This window comes from Saimiri boliviensis, chromosome 1, assembly GCF_048565385.1.
Source record: "Saimiri boliviensis isolate mSaiBol1 chromosome 1, mSaiBol1.pri, whole genome shotgun sequence".
Taxonomy (NCBI): Eukaryota; Metazoa; Chordata; class Mammalia; order Primates; family Cebidae; genus Saimiri; species Saimiri boliviensis.
In genome coordinates, this window is record NC_133449.1 from 262,077,146 (window position 1) to 262,099,104 (window position 21,959).

Here is a 21,959-nt window from a genome sequence, read left to right on the forward strand (position 1 = left end):
GCATTTGGTGGAACAATTAACCTTTCTAAACGTTCTAAAGTTAGCTTCAAAGTCTTAACTACTTCTAGCCCCAACTCAAAAGTCCAAAATCCAGAATCTCATCTGTGAACCTGTGAAATCAAGACTAGTTATTAACTTCCAACATACAGTAGTGGTTCAGGCATAAGACAGACACTTCTATTTCAACAGGGAGAAATAGGCAAAAAGAATTGAGTAACAAGCTCAAGCATGTTAGAAACTGAGTAAGGCAGACATTAAATCTTTAAGCTGGGGAATGATTTTTTTGCCTCCATTTGCCACCTTCTGGACGTATTGCGGTGGGGACTCAGCCCCCAAGGCCTTAGGCTGCCCTATGGGCATTGCTTGGTGCAGGCTACTTGTGAATGCTTACACAGAATAAAGTCCTTTGTCTGAAGTTTTTTTTTGGTAGGTATTTTATGCTGCTGATGATTTCACAATTCAGAGGTCTCAGTGATAGTCCTGAGTTCATGAGGTATTATTCTAATAGGGACTCTTGGTGGCAGCTCCAACTCCACATTTCTGCTCTGCATTATTATAGTAGGAGATCTTTACAGTGTCTCCCCCACTGTGACAGGTCTCTGCCCGAGTCTCTAGGCTTTCAACAATCTTTTGAAATTTGAGTGGAAGTTGCCAATCTTCCACAGCTCTTGCTTTCTGCAAGTCTGCAGAATTAGTGCCACATGGATGTTGTCAACGTTTATAACTTGTACTTTCTGAAGCTGCAGCATGAGCTGTGCCTGAGGCTTCTTGAGCCATGGCTAAGGCAGCTGCAGAACTGCTGTGCTGGGTTGTGGGTAGCAGAGTCCCAAGATGGCCCTGCCCAGTGAATCTGTGTACACTGGGGCTGTTCTTTGAAACCATTTTGCTCTCCTAAGCCTGTCATGGGAGTGGGATCCTCAAACGCCTGAACAAAGTATTTATTCCACTGTCTTGACAAATAAGCACATGCCTGCCTTTCATCTCTGCTTAGCAAGTGGTCCATTGGCTACATTCAGTTTCTCTCTTGAAAACATATTTTTATTCTTTTTGTGGCAAAATGTTCTTTAGATTTTTCTGCTCTGCTTCCCTTTTAACCACAAATTCTGTCTTTAAATTGTTACTTTGTTCTTGAATCTCAGTGTAAATGGCCAAAAGTGTCTATGAATGCCTTCTATGCCTTGCTTAATTTTGTGTGTGTGTGTGTGTGTGTGTGTGTGTGTGTGTGTGTGTATGTGTGTGTGTCAGATATTCTGGTGCATCTTTCTCAGGTTTGGACTTCCACAAAGCCCTCAGGCACAGACAGAGTCCAGCCAAGTGCATTGCCAATTTGTAACAACAATGGCCTTTACCTGAGTTTCCAATACCTTTTTCCTCAATTTCTCCTGAAACTTCACAACATTTCTTGCTGACAATATTTCTATCCACATTCTGATCATGATCAATTGACCACTCTCTAAAGTGTTTAAAACTTTCCCTAGTCTTGTTTTCCAAGTCCTCACCAGAATCTGAGCTTTTACCAACCAGCTGCTTCAAATTCCAGCCTCTACACATTATCCAATTGCAAAGTGACATCCACATTTCCATGTGTTCATTATTAGCAATGTCCTACTCCCAGTATCAATTTTCTGTCTTTGATCATTTTTGGTTATAAGAGAATACTTGAAACTGGGTAATTTATTTAAAAAATATGTATTACATTTCTGGAGGCTGGAAAGTTCAAGATCAGGGGCCAACTTCTGGTCAGGTCCTTCTTGTAGTTAGGTACTCTCTCTAGAGCAGGTGTCCCCATACTTTTTACACAGGGGGACAGTTCACTGTCCCTCAGACTGTTGGAGGGCCGCCACATACTGTGCTCCTCTCACTGACCACCAGTGAAAGAGGTGCCCCTTCCTGAAGTGCAGCGGGGGGCCAGATAAATGGCCTCAGGGGGCCGTACGCAGCCCGCGGGCCGAGGTTGGGGACGCCTGCTGTAGAGTTTCTTTCTCTTATAACATTACCAGTCTCACTCCTATGATAATCCATTAATCTATTAACCTATTAGTCTGTTAAACATGAATGTATTAATCCATTCATGAGGACAGAGCCCTAGCAACCCAATCAGTTCTTAAAGGGCTCACCTTTCAATACTGCCACACTGGGGGTTATATTTTCACATAAGTCTCAGAGGGGACAAACATTCAAACCATTGTAGTTTATTTTCTGCAGCTATAATAGAATACCATAGATTGGGTAATTTATTTAAAAACAGATATATTTGGCTCACAGTTCTGAAAGCTGGGATGTCCAAGAGCATGGTACTAGCATCTGCTTGGCATATGCTGAGGACCTTTTTGCTGCATTAAAATATGGTGGAAGGGCAAGGAAGTGCATGTGAGTGGGAGCTCACTTTTATTTATTTATTTATTTTTCATTTAATATCTTCTTTTTAAAAAATTTTTAAATTTTTATTTTATTTTAGGTTCTGGGGTACATGTGCAGGTCATGTAGGGTTGTTGCATAGGCGCATACTACATCCGGCATTTCTCCCCATGTTATCCCTCCCCACCTTCCCCAACCCCTGCTGTCCCTCCCTGAGCCCTCACAACTGCCCCCAGTGTGTGATGCTCCTTCCCCTGAGTCCACGTGTTCTCATTGTTCAACTCCCGCCTATGAGTGAGAACATGCAATATTTAGTTTTCTGTTCTTGTGTCAGTTTGCTGAGAATGATAGTTTCTAGATTCATCCAAGTCCCTACAAAGGACACAAACTCATCATTTTTTATGGCTGCATAGTGTTCCATGGTGTATACGTGCCACAGTTTCTTTGTCCAGTCTATTATTGATGGGCATTTGGGTTGGTTCCAGATCTTTGCTATTGTGAACGGTGCTGCTATGAACGCATATGTGCATGTGTCTTTATATTAGAATGATTTATAGTTCTTTGGGTATATACCTAGTAATGGGATTGCTGGGTCAAAGGGAATTTCTATTTCTAGATCCTTGAGAAGTCACCATACTGTCTTCCATAATGGCTGAACTAATTTATCCTCCCATCAACTGTGTAAGAGTTTTCCTATTTCTCCACATCCTCTCCAGCATCTACTGTCTCCAGATTTTTTTTTTTTTTTTTTTTTTTTTTTTTTTTTTGAGACGGAGTTTCGCTCTTGTTACCCAGGCTGGAGTGCAATGGCGCGATCTCAGCTCACCGCAACCTCCGCCTCCTGGGTTCAGGCAATTCTCCTGCCTCAGCCTCCTGAGTAGCTGGGATTACAGGCACGAGCCACCATGCCCAGCTAATTTTTTGTATTTTTAGTAGAGACGGGGTTTCACCATGTTGACCAGGATGGTCTCGATCTCTTGGCCTTGTGATCCACCCGCCTCGGCCTCCCAAAGTGCTGGGATTACAGGCTCCAGCCACCGCGCCTGGCCTTGTCTCCAGATTTTTTAATGATCACCATTCTAACTGGCATGAGATCATATCTCAGTGAGGTTTTGATTTGCATTTCTCTAATGACCAGTGATAATGAGCATTTTTTCGTATGTTTGCTGGCCTCATATGTGTCTTCCTTTGAAAAGCCATCTGTTCATATCCTTCATCCACTTTTGAATGGGGTTGTTTGTTTTTTTCTTGTAGATCTGTTTTAGTTCTTTGTAAATTCTGGATATCAAATGGGTAGATTGCAAAAATGTTTGCCCATTCTGTTGGTTGCCAGTTTGCTCTAATCCTGGTTTCTTTTGCTGTACAGAAGCTCTGAATTTTAATTAGATCCCATTTGTTTATCTTGGCTTTTGTTGCCATTGCTTTTGGTGTTTTAGTCATGAAGTCCTTGCCTATGCCTATGTCCTGGATGGTTTTGCCTACGTTTTCTTCTAGTGTTTTTATGGTGTTAGGTTTTATGTTTAAAAGGGAGCTCACTTTTAGAACAAAGCCACTCCCATGATAACTCACCCTGTCCCATGATAATGGCATTAATATATTCATGAAAATGGATGCCACAATGACCTAATTACTTCTTAAAAGCTCAACCACATAATGCTTTTCAGTGACAATTAAATTTCATCATGAAATTTGGAGGAGACATTCAAACTGTAGCAGTCCTGTTTCTTTGGTCTCTAGTATCAACCAGGGCCATTTCTTGGCTGTGCTGGTGGTCACCAACTCAAGATGTGGTTCTTTCTGGGTATCTAGGCACAATATGTGCCTTGTTGTAATTTTGTATTTTCCTCCATTAGTAAATATACTTCAGCCCGGAAAATTCTGAGCTCATAACAATAGCCAAAGATAAAAACAAGCTCTAAATTCTTTACTAAAACATATAATTAATAAAATATCCATTCATTAAATAGTAAGATGAGCTCATCTGTTTTGTCTATTACTATCTGATGACCTTTCAATCTAAAGATCAATTTTTCTTTCCACTTACTAAATCTTTAAAGGAATATAGTAATACCAAACGATAATGCAAGAATCTATGCCACAGAAGGTTACCATAGGCTTTAAACCTGTGATGTTTCTGTATTTTTTTTGACACCTGGTTTTATTATGTTTCCATGTGTCACATTAATTAATATCAGTTGCTTGCTTCTGGTGGATATATTTGTTTCTTTGCAGCAATTTAAAATAAAACTCAAGTCATGTGTTTTGTGAGAATAGCCAGATGTGGGGAAGAGACCTATTCTGTGCGTTTATCAGGCACTTTGGGCTAGGAAAATATATTGGTCCTGCAGTGTGTCATTGATTAAAGATCCCACGATGTGGTCTTCCAGAGCCTTTCTGCTATAGTTCTCTTCTGAAGCAGGGTGCATGTAGAGCCTTTTCCAATTAGGCATATTATATTCCTTTCCAAAGATTCTGGCACATTGGTCTGGGAAGGATATTTTAGACACCAAAGGCAAGCACAAGTCATATGAAACAGCTCTGTGAGTAACTTTTTAAAAATTCCTTTAATTAGTCTTAATTGAAAACTAACAGTGAGTTGTAAAATGCAATTTTCACAGTGAGATTTCTTGGTATTAAATGAAAAGGTGTTTTGTGATATCTTACATGCTGAGAATTAGAGTCCATTTCAAGTTGTATTTATTTGTTTTTATCTCATAATCCTCAGTCATTTCCATTATAGTCCTTTGTTATGTATTGACCCTATAGCTTGGTATTTTCTTTTGCTGGAATAAAGCCTGTTTCTTCTAGGCAATTTCATCATACTCCCTTATGCACTAGATCCATGCCTGTCTGGTTTTACTAATTCCACTTCCTTCTTTGGAATATGTTCTAAGATTTCTAAATTTCTTTTTTAAAATTATTTTGTAAAGGCCAGCTCTTGTCTGACCTCTTCCCTGAAACCTATCTCAATTTATTTTACTCATAGTGGTGTCTCTTTGTTCTGAATTCTCAGGAATGTATTGTTTTTATCTCACATTTAACATTTGATTATACTAGTTTGTGTTGTTTTCCAGCTACTCCCTGTGTTTGTTCTGTACTTTCAACAATCTGTTAAGCTCCTAGAGAGCAGATAAAATATTGCTTTCATAAACTCAATAGCACTTAACATATTATGTAACACATAGAAATATCCCAATATTAGATAAATTGAATTGAGCTTTTCTTTCAGGTTTTGAATTTACAAAAATGCTCTCATTGAAATTGTCTAACCAGTAACTGAAAAAGCATTGCAGTAAAAAAATAGATGAATACCAATACATGGCATTACTATATTGTTATGTCTCATTGAATAATGTTAGGTGCCTGGATATGCGTGGGATCAGAGTAGGCACAAATTATTTGAAAGACAGAATTTCTACTCTCTAGAAACTTTTATTTATATTGACACAGCACCTAATGAGCATAAGTCACTTTTAGAAGGGCCAAGATTCACAATAAATTGTGTTAATTTTCTGTATAACATTTGCAGAAAGCCGTGAAATGACATGGCTGGGCAAGTGTAGTAAACATATTCATGCAATCATTGGTGATATACTGTCTATGCATATATTTTAGGAAATGCATGCTGAAAAACCTTAATTGAAACACTGATTTATGAAAGTATGTATAGAATGAAGAAATAGAGCAGAGGAAAAGTTTTGGAACAAACATTAAGGCTGGTTTGTAATATATTCAGAATTTTATCATTGCAAGATCAAATGTATTGATTGGAAAATCAATGTTTTTCTTTCTTTTACTGTAAGAATGACAAGTTTTAGTGTTAAATTTATAACAATATTACTTCATTACAGTATCAATTGCTTGCATATGATTAGTATTCACACTGCCTTTTCTGGGTTGTACTTCAAATATTCAATTTGTATTTAGATGTTTGAGAACACAAGGGATGATGAGAATACAGTTATTGTTTTTAATACAGTCCCTAAGAAAATTAAATTGTAAAAGACAACTTCATCTTATTTCATTCCTACATTTGTCTCTAGGCACAATCATACAAAGGTTGGTCTTAGAAAAACAGATTATTGTCTGTTTCAATGGTTTACGATATAGTAAGCTTTCCAGTATGTCTCCTTAGTATTTTCAGAAAAGGGAGGCTGTTTTATCTCAATATTGAAATGTGTTTTTCAATAGTGACAGGTAAAAAAAGGTGCAAGTGATTTAGTGGAATAACTTACCATGACTTCCTTGAGAAAACTCGTCAGCTGTTTACATTTGTCTCACTGTACTTTGAGACATGGTTTTCCTAATTAGATCTCAGAATGGTCCCAACTGCCTCAATCACTTAAGGTAGATAAATTCCTTAACTGTAATGGTATATTTCCGCCTTCATGTTCATTTTTTTCCTTATGCATTGGCAATGATTTTAAGCTTCTGTTTTGTTCCCTTTTTCCTCTCAGTACTTTTATTCCCAACTTATTTTCTTACTTAGTGTATCCATGTCTCTTTAGTCTTTGGAGAGCTAATCAAGAATTAATAAATCTTTTCCACAGAGTCAGACTTAATTACTTTACTCTTTTTTTTGTGTGTCTTGTGCAAAGAGTATGAATAATATTTTCTAGGAAAGCTTTAAGACTGTATTTCTTAACTATTTTGGGTTGAAGGACCTCTCTGAGAATAAAAAAGATTGCTGTAGCTTCCATCTATTTTCAAGGTGCACAGAAAAATTTTGACATACATTTCACATGCTACATAGACTCCTCACCCTTCCCAGCTCTGTCACAGGCACCAGATTAGGAAGGCCCAAGTGATATGAACCCACCACTGGGAATGTATCCGAAGAAAATGAAATCAGTGTGTTAAAGAGCTGTCTGCATTTTCATATTCATTGTCTTCAGTGTTATTTACAACAGCCAAGACATGGAGTCAACCTAAATGTCCAATGGATGAATGGATAAAGAAAATATGGTATATATACACAATAGAACACTATTCATCATTTAAAAAGAAAAATATCCTGCCATTTGCAACAACTACGGTGAAACTGGAGAATATAATATATAAACATTATATTAAGTGAAATAAGCCAGCCACAGAAAGGCAAATACTGCATGATCTCACTTACATGTGGCATCTAAAAAACTTGAACTAATGGAACTAGAGAGAAAAATGGTTATCAGGGGTAGATGGGGAGGGGGGTCAGTGAGATGTTGGTAACAAGATACAAAATTTCAGTTAGATAAGAGAGGTAAGTTCAAGAAATCCATTGTACAACATGGTGACTATAATAACAATGTATTATATTCTTAAAAATTGCTAAAAGAGTATATTTTAAGGTTATCATCATAAAAAATAAGTACGACATTGGTGCAGGGGTAAAATGGCTGACTAAAATCCGTGTCAATTGGAGGCTTCCATCGAAAAGAACCATAGTAGCATGTGAATCCTGCAGAAGCAACTGAGGTATCCAGGTTCTCTCATCAGAACTGACAAGGTGGCTGCTGTGACCACAAAAAGGAAGGAAGAGTGATGTGGTGCAGCAGCCCATCTGAGAGGCACACAGGGCAAGGAAGCCCCCAATCTCTGGCCAAGGGAGGGGATGAATGAGTGTGCTACCCAGCTGGGGGAACTGTGCTTTTTCCATGGAACTGTGCAACCCATGGATTGGAAGATACCACTCATGAACCCATGCCACCGGCCCTAGGGTCCCAACCCCAGAGGAATGCATATTCTCATCAGCATCTCAGCTAGAATCTGCTTATGCCTGCTGAGTTGTCAGGGGAAGGGATGATGAGCACCACAGCTGTGGCTACCTGCTGTCTATGCCATTTTAGCTCCTTGGGGAAGGGGACAGCACCCAGCACTGGGACTGGATAGCTGCCTAATACACTATGCTCCTTGGGTGGGGAAAGGCAGCAGCCATCTCTATAGCTTTAGGCCACACTTTTTCCTTGCTGGAGCTGGAGTCAGAAAGACTGGATGGTTTGGTCCCAAGAGGTGTTCCACATAGCCCAATACACTGTCTATGACAGACTGCGGCCAGTGTACCTCTTCAGGCCTGACCCTGACCCATCCTTCCTCTTTGCAAGAGCCACTAAAGGAAGCACTAATATGGAAAGGAAAAGCTAGTACCAGCCACTGTGAAAACAAACCAAAATATGAAGACTAATGACACTATGAAGTTATTGCATCAACTAGTGTGCAAAATAACCAGATAGCATCATGATGACAGAATCAAATTCACACATAATAATATGAACCTTAAATGCAAATGGGCCAAATGCCCCAATTAAAAGACACAGATTGGCAAACTGAATAAGGAGTCAAGACCCATTGGTATGCTGTATTCAGGAGACTCGTCTCACATGCAAAGACACACATAGGCTCAAAACAAAGGGATGGGGGGAAATTTACCAAGCAAATAGAAAGCAAATAAGGCAAGGGTTGCAATCCTAGTCTCTGACAAAAGGCTTTAAACCAACAAAGATTTAAAAAGACAAAGAAGGGCATTACATAACGGTAAAGGGATAAATTCAACAAGAAGAGCAAATTATCCTAAATATATACGCACTCAGTACAGGAGCACCCAGATTCATGAAACAAATTCTTAGAGACCTACAAAGAGACTTAGACTCCCACACAATAATATTAGGAAGCTTTAACACCTCACTGTCAATATTAGACAGATCAACGAGACATAAAATTAACAAGGATATTCAGGACTTAAACTCAGCTCTGGATCAAGTGGACCTAATAGACATCTATGGAACTCTCCACCCCAAATCCACAGAATATACATTCTTCTCAGTAACATATGGCACTTACTCTAAAATCAACCACATAATTGGAAGTAAAACACTCCTCAGCAAATGGAAAAGAACAGCAATCATAACAAACAGTCTCTCAGACCAGAGTGCAATCAAATTAGAACTCAGGGTAAGAAACCACTTAAAACCACACAATTACATGGAAATTGAACAACCTGCTCCTGAATGACACCTGGGTAAATAATGAAATGAAGGCAGAAATCAAGAAGTTCTTTGAAACCAATGAGAACAAAGAGACAATGTACCAGAATCTCTGGGCCACAGCTAAAGCAGTGTTAAACAGGAAATTTAAAATACTAAATGTCCTGGTTGAAAAGCTAGAGGTCTCAAATTGACACTCTAGTTTTACAACTAAAAGAACTAGAGAACCAAGAGCAAACAAATCCAAAATCTAGCAGATGACAAGAAATAACTAAGATAAGAGAAGAATTGAAGGAAATAGAAACACATCCTTCCAACCCCCTACCAAATCAATAAATCCAGGAGCTGTTTTTTTTTTTTTTTAAATAACAAAATAGATAGACTGCTAGCTAAACTAATAAAGAAAAACAGAGAGAAGAATGAAATAGATGAAATAATAATAAAAAGGATATCACCATGAACCCTACAGAAATAGAAACTACCATCAGAGAATACTATAAACACCTCTATGCAAATAAACTAGAAAATCTAGAAGAAATGGATAAATTCCTGGACACATACACCTTCCTAAGACTAAACCAGGAAGAAGTCAGATCCCTGAATAGACCAATAGCAAGTTCTGAAATTGAGACAGTAATTAATAGCCTACCAACCAAAAAAAGCCCAGGACCAGATGGATTTACAGCCAAGTTCTACCAGAGTTACAAAGAGGAGCTGGTACCATTCCTTCTGAAACTATTCCAAACAATTGAAGAGGAAGGACTCCTCCCCAAGCCATTTTATGAGGCCAGAATCATCCTGATTCCAAAACCTGGCAGAGACACAACAGAAAAAGAAAACTTTAGGCCAACATTGATGTGAAAATCCCCAATAAAATACTGGCAAACTGAATCCAGCAGCTCATACAAAAACTTATCCACTAGGATCAAGTCGGCTTCATCCCTGGCATGCAAAGCTGGTTCAATATATGCAAATCAATAAATATAATTCATCACATAAACAGAACCAAAGATGAAAACCATGTGATTATCTCAATAGATGCAGAAAAGGCCTTTGATAAAATTCAACATTCTTTTATGTTAAAAACTTTCAATAAACAGTTTGGTATTGATGGAAAATATCTCAAAATAATAAGAGCTATTTATGACAAACCCATAGCCAATATCATACTGAAAAGACAAAAGCTGGAAGGATTCCCTCTGAAAGCTGATACAAGAATGCCCTCTCTCACCACTCCTATTCGACATAGTATTGGAAGTTCTGACCAGGGCCATTAGGCAAAATAAAGTAATAAAATATATTCGAATAGGAAGAGGAGATGTCAAATTGTTTCTGTTTGCAGGCAACATGATTCTTTATTTAGAAAATCCATCATCGCAGCTCAAAAACTCCTTAAACTGATAAGCAACTTCAGCAAAGTCTCAGGATACAAAATCAATGTGCAAAAATCACAAACATTCCTATATAGCAGCAATAGACAAGCAGAGAGCCAAATCACAAATGAACTCCCATTCATAGTTCCTACAGAGAATAAAATACCTAGGAATACAGTTAACAAGGTAGGTGAAGGACTTCTTCAGTGAGAACTACAAATCACTGCTCAAAGAAATAAGAGAGGACACAAATGAATGGAAAAACATTCCAACCTCATGGATAGGAAAAAACAATATCATAAAAATGGCCATACTGCCCTAAGTAATTTATAGATTCAATGCTATTCCCATCAAACTGCCAATGACATTCTTCACAGAAGTAGAAAAACTATGTTAAATTTCATATGGAACCAAAGAAGAGCCTGTATAGCCAAGACAATCTTAAGCAAAAAGAACAAAGCCAGAGGCATTACATGACCTGACTTCAAAATAAACTACAAGGCTACAGTAACAAAAACAGCATGGTCCTGGTACAAAAACAGATATATAGACCAATGGAACAGAACAGAGACCTCAGAAATAATACCACACTTCTACAAGCAACTAATCTTCAACAAACCTGACAAAAACAAGCAGTGTTGAAAGGATTTCCTGTTCAATAATGGTGCTGGGAAAACTGGCTAGCCATATGCAGAAAACAGAAACTGGACTCCTCCCTTATACCTTATACAAAAATTAACTCAAGATAAATTAAAGACTTAAAGGGAAAAAACAAAACCTTTATAAAAACACTAGAAGAAAACCTAGGCAATACCATTTAGGATATAGGCATGGGCAAAGACTTCATAACGAAAATATCAAAAGCAATTGCAACAAAAGCCAAAATTGACAAATGGGATCTAATTAAAGATCTTCTGCACAGCAAAAGAAACTTATTATCAGAGTGAACAGGCAACCTACAGAATGGGAGAAAATTTTTTGTGATCTACCTATCTGACAAAGGTCTAATATCCAGAATCTGCAAGGAACTTAAACAAATTTACAAGAAAAAAATAATCCCATGGAAAACTTAGCAAAGGATATAAAAAGACGCTTTTCAAAAGAAGACATTTATGCAGCCAACAAACATGAAAAAAAGCTCAACATCACTAGTCATTAGAGAAATGCAAATCAAAACCACAATGAGATACCATCTCATGTCAGTCAGAATGGTGATTATGGAGATAATTAAAAAGTCAGGAAAACAATAGATGCTGGAGAGGCTGTGGAGAAATAAGAACACTTTTATACTGTTTGTGGGAATATAGATTAGTTCAACCACTGTGGAAGACAGTGTGACAATTCCTCAAGGATCTAGAACCAGAAATACCATTTGACCCAGCAATACCACTACTAAGTATATTTCCAAAAGAATATAAATCATTCTACCAAAAAACATACATGCACATATGTGTTTATTGCAGCACTGTTCACAATAGCAAAGACATGAAACCAACCCAAATGCCCATCAATGATAGACTGAATAAAGAAAATGTGGTACATATACACCATGAATTACTATGCAGCCATAAAAAGGAATAAGATAATGTCCTTTTCAGGGACATGGATGAAGCTGGAAGCCATCATCCTCAGCAAACTAACACTGGAACAGAAAGTCAAACACCATATATCTTAGAGATTAAGTCTCCCTTTGTCTTTGTATTCTACTTTTTGATTTATACCATATCAATTCAGCACCAGGCTTTATTTCCTTCAGAGAATCAAGCATTACTCTCACAGATTGGCAATCAAGATAAAGAATTAAGTTAGCATTTTGTAGAAAATGCCACAGAATCTATTGTTGACTATAACCTAGGTAATCTGCTAGTACAAACCCCAAAATTGCCTGCATACTCTGAATTGAGATAATAGAAAGAGGAGTTGCAAGGAGAAGTTTTCACAGACAGCAGAGAACTTGGTAGGTTTCTAAAGTTTGTTCAGTTTTAAACTTTTTTAAAAGGTTTATTGAGATGTAATTCAAGTATCATGTAATTTATCAATTGAAAGTATACAATTAAATGATTTTCTGTGTATTCAAAGACATATGTAACCATCAGCACAGTAAGTTATAAAAAATTTTCATCACTTCCCAAAAAAACACCTCTTTGATCTTGCAGAAATCACCTCCTAATCCTCCCATCCTTCCATATGCTCAGCCTTAAGTAACCATGGTTAGTAAAACACTAACCATGTGTTAGTGCTTTACCTTCTTATTGCTGAATAATATTTCAGTGTATGGACATAGCACATTCATTTATCCTTTCATTAGTTGGTAAACATGTGCATTATTTTCACTTATTGGCTCTTAAGAATGATGCTTACATAAACATCAATGTCCAAGTTTTTGTGTGGACACACACTTTTATTTCTCTTGAGTATATATCTACAAGTGAAATTCTGGGTTATAAGGTAATTCTGTTTAGCTACTTGAGGAACTTTCAAACTGTTTTCCAAAGTGGTTGTACCAATTTATGTTCCCACATTCTCATACATGTATGAAGGTTTTTATTTCTCCATATCTTTGCCAACACTTGCTCTTAACCAGACTTGGTCATTCTAGCCATCCTGGTAGGTGTAAAGTGGTAACTCATTGTGATTTTGATTTATATTTCTATGATAACCAATGATATTGATAATTTTTCATGTGCTTATTGGCCATTTATATAACTTTTTTGCTAAAATACATATTCATGGCCTATACCCATTTTAAAATTGGGTAATTTGCCTTTTATTCTCAAGTTGTAAAAATTCTTTATGTATTATAGATATAAATCTCTTGTATGTAATTTTTGAAAATTTTTTCCCATTCTGTGAGTTATCTTTTTATGTTCTTGATAGTGTCCTGATCTTGCTCCTGATCTTAAGGGAAAAGCAACAAGTCTTTCACCATTAATTATGATGCTAGCTGTGGGTTCCTCTAGACACCCTTTATTTGGTTGAGGAAGTTCCTTTATTTGCCTAGTTTGTTGGGTGTTTTTATTATTAGAGGGTATTAGATTTTGTCATATACTATTATGCATCTATTAAAAAAATTGCCATTTTAATTTTTTATTCCATTTATATTTTATTGATATGCCATATTACATTACTTGATTTTCAGATGTTAATTCAACCTTGAATTCCTGGGATAAATTTCACAAGGTCATGATATACTTTTTGTTATATACTGCTGGATTTAGTTTACAATTTTGTAAATTGTAAACTAAATTTTTTCATATAGACCAATAAGAAATATTGGTCTATAGTTTTCTTTTCTTGCCTGGCTTTGGCATCAGGGTTATACTTTCCTTAACAAAAAAAAAAAGTTATGAAGTGTTTTCTTCTCATCTATTTTTTGAAGAGTTTGTAAAGAATTGGTATTAATGCATGATTAAATGTTTGGCAGAACTTATCAGTAAAGCCATCTGAGCCTGGAGTTCTGTTGTGTAAATAGCTTTTTATTATAAATTCAATCTCTTTACTTGTTATAGATGTATTCAGAATGTATATTTCTTCTTGAGTTCATTTTGGTAGTCTGTGCTTTTCTAGGAACTTGTCCATTTTATCTAGATAATCTAATTTATTGGTATACAATTATTCACAGTATTCATTATTTTTATTTCTACAAATTTATTTTTAATTTCTATTTTTCATTTCTGATTCTGGTAATTTGAAGGTTTATTATTATATAATTTTTAGTTGGTCAATCTAGTTAAAGGTTTGTCAATTTTTGTTGATTTTCATTATTTGTTTTATTAGTTTTCTCTATTTTTAATTCTCTATGTTATTTATTTTCATGCTTATCTTTAGTTTCCCCTTCCTTCTTCTTGCTTTAGATTTAGTTTTCTCTTACTTTTCTACTGTCTTAGGGTTGTTTGAAGATTAGGTTATTTATTTGAGATCTTTATTCTATTTTAATATAGATATTTATATCTGTAGGTATTTCTCTAAGAACTTATTCAGCTAAATTCTATGTGGTTGGTATGTTGTATTTTCATTGTTGCTCATCTTAAAATATTTTCTAATTTTCTCTTTGATTTTTTTCTTTAACCCATTTAACCCATTGTTTGTTGAGAAGCATGTTGTTAAATTTCCACATTTTGGTGAGAAATTAAATTTCCAAAATTTCTGTCTGTTATTGATTCCTAATTTCATTCCATTGTGGTCAGAGACTATACCTTGATTTCAGTCCTTTAAAATGTAGCAAGATTTGCTTTATGGCCTAGCGTTTGTTCTCTTCTGAAGAATATTTCATTTGTACATTAGAGGAATACATATTCTGCCTAATGGTGGAGTGTTTTATAGAGAGATGTCTGTTATGTCTTGTTAGTTTGTAGTGGTTATTGAAGTTTTCCATTTCTTTGTTGATCCTCTACCTATTTGTTCTATCTATTATTGAAAGTGGAATATGGAAATCTCCAACTATTCTTGTTGTGGTATTTAATTTTTAATTTGGAAGACAAGTTCAAGCTTTCATTTAGGCTACTTTTCACTTTCAAAGCACATTTGTAACTCTAACCATCATGATAAAGTAAACGATACAAGGCTTATTGTAAACATGTGCATAGAATTCATGCATATTAAGCAGGATTTTTTTCTCATAGAAAGATCATTTTCATCAGAAATATAGGAAGCATCTTTACCAAGAAAAATGGTTAAGTGGATCAGAAAACGGTCCTCACCAAGGGTGACAATAGATATATCATCTCTTTGATATTGAAATAATGATCATCCAAAAAGAAAGCTTCAGTCAATGAAATTTATAAAATTTGAAAATATTGATTACCCTATTTCTCTCCTGCCTCTTATTAGTAGGAGCAAAGTATAACAGAAGCCAATGTCTATATTGTGTTTTGAGTTAGAGCATTTTCCTCACTTCTGTTATTTTTTTAACAGGGACAAGTCAGAGTATTTTAGGTCCTCTCTTTTAATTCGTAAGATCAGTTTGTACCTAAGTGTGTGTGTCTGGGGACACTCGTATTCCTCATCCTTTGAAGACATTTTCCCTGTTTATTAAGAAAGAGATGCAGGGAGTTAGAGATGGGAGTTAAATATGAAATGAATCTATCACCTTTTGACTACACGTAAGGAAGCTCGTTGATGTTTTAGGTCATAGAATTAATAGAATTGATTATCTTCTTGAGTTTTAAAAATGTAGATGTTTAAAAACTTAAAATATTCTTATAGTAGATGAGATGTGAATATAAAAAATAAACATAAAACATAACCAGATTTCTGGATTCAAATGAACATCATGTTTCCTAAACAGTAACCTTGACACATGGTGCAAATGCTACAGTTGCTAAGGTCTGGAATTCCTGTTTTAGTAGTGTTTTCTGAACTAAATTGCTGGAGAAATCACTCATATTCTGAAGATTACCTTGCTCTTGAACCCAAACCAAATCACTCAGGTTAATTCATTCATTAGACCTAAGTCCGAAGAACTTTGGATATTTCCAAAACAAAATACATGTCCCATGTCCACATCAGATTAAAGACATATTAATTATCCTTTATCATAGTTTATACTGAATTAATATACTGAGCCTGAATGAATGAAGGTTCATTTCAATATTCCAAGGAGCAATTGCAAGCAGGGGCATATGCAGAGTTGAATCATTATACAGAATTTTAAAAACAATACTCTTTCCAACTACATTTATTATGAAAGTTTAGCATGGCAGCTACCCTGGACATCCTGAAACCTAACCACCATTCACAGTACTGTTTCTGCTGCAATTTGTATCCAAGTTTAAAACGCCAGTCTACATAGTTTTAAAACACAATTAGCTCAAATGCTTGAGGCCGCTGGACTTTGAGTTCCTGCCAGATTAAATGTTTAACTTTTGTGGCCCCAAATATCATAAAACAACAAGGCTTTCTTGAAGCCCTTTCATACTTGATATTACTATGCATACAATGTATTTTCAAAACAGTTCAGTTGTTAGAGATGAAGTGAGCAACACCACAGGGAAGGAGAATTCACGTTATGATAGTAAACAAATATTAGTACATTTTAATCATGTGATGCCGTGGGCTTCTCAGACTGCAGCTAGTATTTGATGTCCTATTACTTTATGCTGTTCCTTGGGGATACCAAAGATTGGGGCAGAGTTTCTCTCCCAAGGATTAAAGCTGGGTGAACTTATTTTGGGAACTAATACTTTGATAAAAAAGGAGACGTCATACTGACTGGTTAGTGATTATTGCATTCAGCATAGACTATAGATTTAGATTATGACAGTTGACATTTTATCAACAATAAAACTCATTTATATTTTATGTCCAATTTATGGGGCTTTTATAATCATAGCAACCCTTAGACAGACAGGGTTGGGCATAAAGTACCTGAAAGGGGGTGTGGGAGGAGGCAGCAGTGACATGTACAGTGTATTCTACTAGTGCAGACTTCCTTGTCTGGCTCTGCCTCCCAGTCTGTTCTTGTTATATTACCCTTATGTTTCCAGGATCTCCTTGGTGATAGCAAGCATGGCTGGATGTGAATTGAGGGGGCAGCAGGTTTTTTTTTTTCTCTCTAACGTTTGCAAGATATAGTTTAGTGACAAAGGCAGAGGAAATTTGTTCTCTAGAAGGAGGTAGCTGGTTGGAAATATGTGGGATGGGTGTTAACAACATCTAGTTTCTTTCCTGCCAGTTGCCCCACCTCTTTCTCATAAGCTTTTCTAAGACATTGTTGTGCTGCTATTAATACATTTTCCATTTTTGAGCATTAAGGGAACTTAAAAATCAGCTAAACTGTGCAAACAAAAGTTAGCTCTATGATCAAGTCCTAAAGACAGAGCAGTGAGGAGAACCCAGGTAGCCACCGTCCAACCTGTCCTTCCAGTAGCCCCCGGTAGCCCAATTTGTCCCACTTTTCTGGCATCTACACTCTGTTTTGTAAGGCTAGGAGGTTCCATGATGATTAAAAATATGTTCTGAGAGATTCTCCTTTTTTAATTTTAAACACACACACACTTTTTTTAGCCACTGAAATGCTTTTTTTTCTCGGAGACTCATATTTTCTGGACTCCTCCTGACTTTTTGAATGTCTTCCCTCAAATCCTCCTTTTCTTGATGCCATGGCCTTTCTCCCTTTCAGCTGGATTCCAGCCTCTCATCCGTAATACATATTAGACAGTGCTGTGCAAGTGGGACAATGAATTCAGGTGACATGGAATCTGATTTTGTAGACTTCACATTCTGTTGTTTGTCCACAGAAAAAGTCAGTGCCAAGAGACGTGTGATGTACCGTCCTGTTGCACATTGAATAGCTTCCTGGGATTCTCACACCTGTCTGCATTGAAGCTGACAGCCCCAGGAATGTGGTTTCTCCTGGAAAGTCAAAGAAAATGTAGTGTGTTTCCCAGATCTTGTCCACTCACCCCTTAACTTTCAGTGGACATCTAGGTTTGTTGTAATCTTACTTGAAATATTGATCACTGGAAATTCCTAACTTGATGTCGTGCGTTACTCTGTCTAAGGATCCAAGTAAACATTATTTTAAGACACATTATCATTGAGAATGAACCTTATGTTGACAAAGTTAGAGCAACTTGTTGAGAGGGTTGATAATCACAATGACGTTTTCAGTTCTCCCCTTGAGGTCACCAACTGATAAAAAAAACGAAAAGCAGCTAGTTTCTGTGACTAATTTTTGTCTGGAATGCTTTCAGACAAGGCAGAAAAAGAAAATTTAGGAATTAAACATAATTTACAAGCAATAAGAAAATTCCTACTGATAATCTCCCTAGACATACTCAGGGAGCCCGGGTAAACAGAAAACAATGTTTTCAAAAGTTAATTTCAAAAGGATTTAATCAGAGTGAAGTCCCAGAATGGCATAGCAAGGGAGAAGGATGTTATATAAAAGAATAATATTCTTTTATAAAAGAGTCTTAGGGAATATAAGAATAGGTAGCAATAAGGCTCTGATAGACTTAAAGAAGTTATGTGGCTTTTAGTTTTATACTGTTAGCTTATGCTGACCGCTGCTAGGAGACTGAATTATTGGAGTCAGGTGATGCCTATGCTGTCTAATACGGTAGCCACTTGTCACATGTGGCTATTAGAGTACTTGATGTGAGGCTAGTCTAAATTGAGATGTACTGTAAGTGGGAAACGGTCACTGTATTTTAATATGAAAATTTATTGTGAAAAAAGATTTAGTATAAGAAAGAGTGCAACAAACTGATAATTTTAAAAAATTGACTACATTTTGTAATGATAATATTTTGAACATATTAGGTTAATTAAAATATATTATCGAAGTTAATTTCACTTCTTTCTCACTTTTTTAACTAGAAAATTAAAAATTATACACAAAAATTAAAAATTTTACACAAAAATTAAAAATTATACTTGTGGCCCACATTGTATTTTTTTCTTGCTTGGTGCTGATTTGGGCACTGCAGAGCTGGGGCTTTTTGGGAAGATTAGTTGGCTGTCTGGGCTTCAGCCTGCATGTCTCTCAAAGGTAGGAGATAAAAGTGATGACCTGCACCTGCTTTTTGTAGACTTGGATTTCGTTTTCTTAATTTCTGAATCTGAGTCTTTTCTCCAATAGACATTTAAGTCTTTTTATTATTTAATAATAATAAATACTATTTATTATGAACAGCTATTTAGGTTTCCACAATAATAGCCAATTTGCAAATAATGTCTAAGTATAGCTCCTTCCTTATGACAAGTAAATAGAAAAATGTACCTGAATATGTTGGGGAACCTACAGGTGGAGAGTACAGGACAGCAGTCAGAGAGTGAGTGAGGGCCAGGACTGGCATTAGCATATCTGTGACTCATGGTTGCATTCTAACCACTAGATAATTTTCATCTTGAGAAATACTGAGGGTGGTGGCCCTTTCACACCAGGAAATACTGAAAATTGCTGAATCGGTGTTTGGCAAGCTGATAATTTGATTGATAAAAGCTAGGTGGGTGCAGGGAAATGGTGGGTTCTAGCCTGTAGCATTGTGCTATCTGTGTGTGAGCTACCATAGGGCTACATCACGGGTTTGACTCAAGAAAGAGCATAAGGGGAACCTGCTGATATTCCTTTTTTAGTGAAACTTGAAGGAAATCCCACTGCAGAAGTGAAAATGTTACTTCCTGCTTTTACCAATAATTTCAAATATAAACATTTAATTTAGAGAAATACTAAGAATAAGCCTATGATAACTTCTACAAGGCTGAAGCCTAGGACAATTGGGTGAAAGTTAGTAGAATTTGCATAGATTCATTGGCATGCCAGAGGGTATTTGTGCAGGTGTGTTGTCACCTGACCAATGTTTCCACACCTGTGCTGTAGGCATATTTAAGATTTTGAAGATTTTATTTGACAGGATTTAGCTTTGTTCTCATAATTCTTTATACATGATTTTTTTTTTTTTTTTTTTTTTTTTGTGGTGATGACCACAGGGTTTTACAATTGTATGTCAACATTTGTGTCTCCATAGATGTTGACTCTGAACTTCTCAAGATAAGGGACTGCATGTTTTTCCTTAGGTTTTGCTGATACTGAACAGTATCTGCTATACAGACAGTGGTTAATAAAGGTTTGATGAATTGAGTAGGTCTCTTTCATTTAGTTATATGAGACAGAAAGAGGAAAAGAGAACTCGTGATGCACAGGAGCTTCTCCTTAAAGGGACTAGTGAATAGGGAATCTAACAATCTGTCATTTCAAAATATCTGCCTATTCTTTGAGCTCAAAAAAGTGGAAAGGAGGAGGCCTTTAAACTTTTGGATATAGAAATCTCAGTGTGGAATAAAGCTAGAGGTAGACGGCTGAGAACTAAAATGTTATAGGTAAGATATTAACAGGACTGATGTATGACAGGCTGCAGCTAGGAACCAGAGGAAAGCAACCAGAGGGGCGGAGGAGGTGGTATGTGGCTGATGAGTGGGGAACAAACCAGTGAGAAGTTATTCATGGCAGGAAATGGCTAGTACTTTTTCAAACAGTGAGTCTAAGGTTTGAAGTTTTTGTATTGCTTCTATTATAATCTTAAAAAAAAATCCTTCAAAGTGCTTAAATTTCCAGTCGAGAAAGGAGCCTGTGTGTGTGTGTGTGTGTTTGTGTGCGTGCACATGTGTGTTGTGGGGTAGCAGGTAAGGGTGGAAAATAAGAAGTGGTTTTTATCCCACAAATTACACTTTTTTATTAGGGAAAAGGAATAAATAATGAAAGTTTTCCTTTGGGTTATATCTAAGAACTGGATAAAGCTCTGAGGCTTTTCTAAGGAATCATTTCTTGTGTAATTTTTCAAAAAAAGTTAGCTTTAACTGGTCTGCTGATTTTTGGGGGAACAACAGTACAGTTCACAATTTGATGCCTGTGTATATAGGGGAGTCCTGTGCTCTCAATCTCGAGGTTTAACCCATATTCACATCGTGCTCCACATAAGCTGGCTCTCCACTGAGGGCTGCCACCCCACTGACCAGTCACGGAGGACAGAGGTTCTGCTGGTATCAGAAACTCTTATCTCCAGAGAATGACCTGCTGGAGATTAAGGATGTTGACCTAATTGGAATGAACAAAAGCAAATTAGTTGTCGTTGAAATAAGAAGTGGTGCTGGACAATACATAATTATGCACAGTTTTCAAAAGTTAGGGTGCTTCAAAAATGTCTCACTCTGCAGCTGCATGTTTCTTTATAGATAATTGTGGGATTTAAAAAAATTCTTGTTTTTTTAATTTAATCTAGTTCCAAAGAAAACTAAGTCATTTCAGACAAAGATAATTATGTTTTATTTTAAATATAATGATGACAATTATATAGGTGTGTTTCTACTTTCCTTCACTCTCTGTTTATTTAGAATTAGGTTTACATTAGGAATTACGTAAAACTCAACTACCAGTGGCTTACATAAATAGGAATTTATTTGCGTTATAAACACACACACACACGCACACACACAGAGAAATCTGTGGGTAGGTAATTCAGGGATGCCATTAGGAACTCAGGGTGATTCTGTCTTTCTATTCCCATCTTCAAAATGTAAGATTTGGACCTCTTGTTTGCCACCTCATGGTCACAGCTAGCTGCTGCACCCCCAGACTCTTGTACATGATTGGGGCATTTGAAAATGGATAAAGTATAAAGGGCCAAAGAGGAATGCTGCTTAAATCTCTATCCTAAGAGACTTTTCCTAAAGCTCCTCTCAACAACGTCTGTTAATATTTCATTATTAGGTGTTAAATGCCGACCTCTAGCACGTGCGTATTGTTGTCCCAAATAAAACT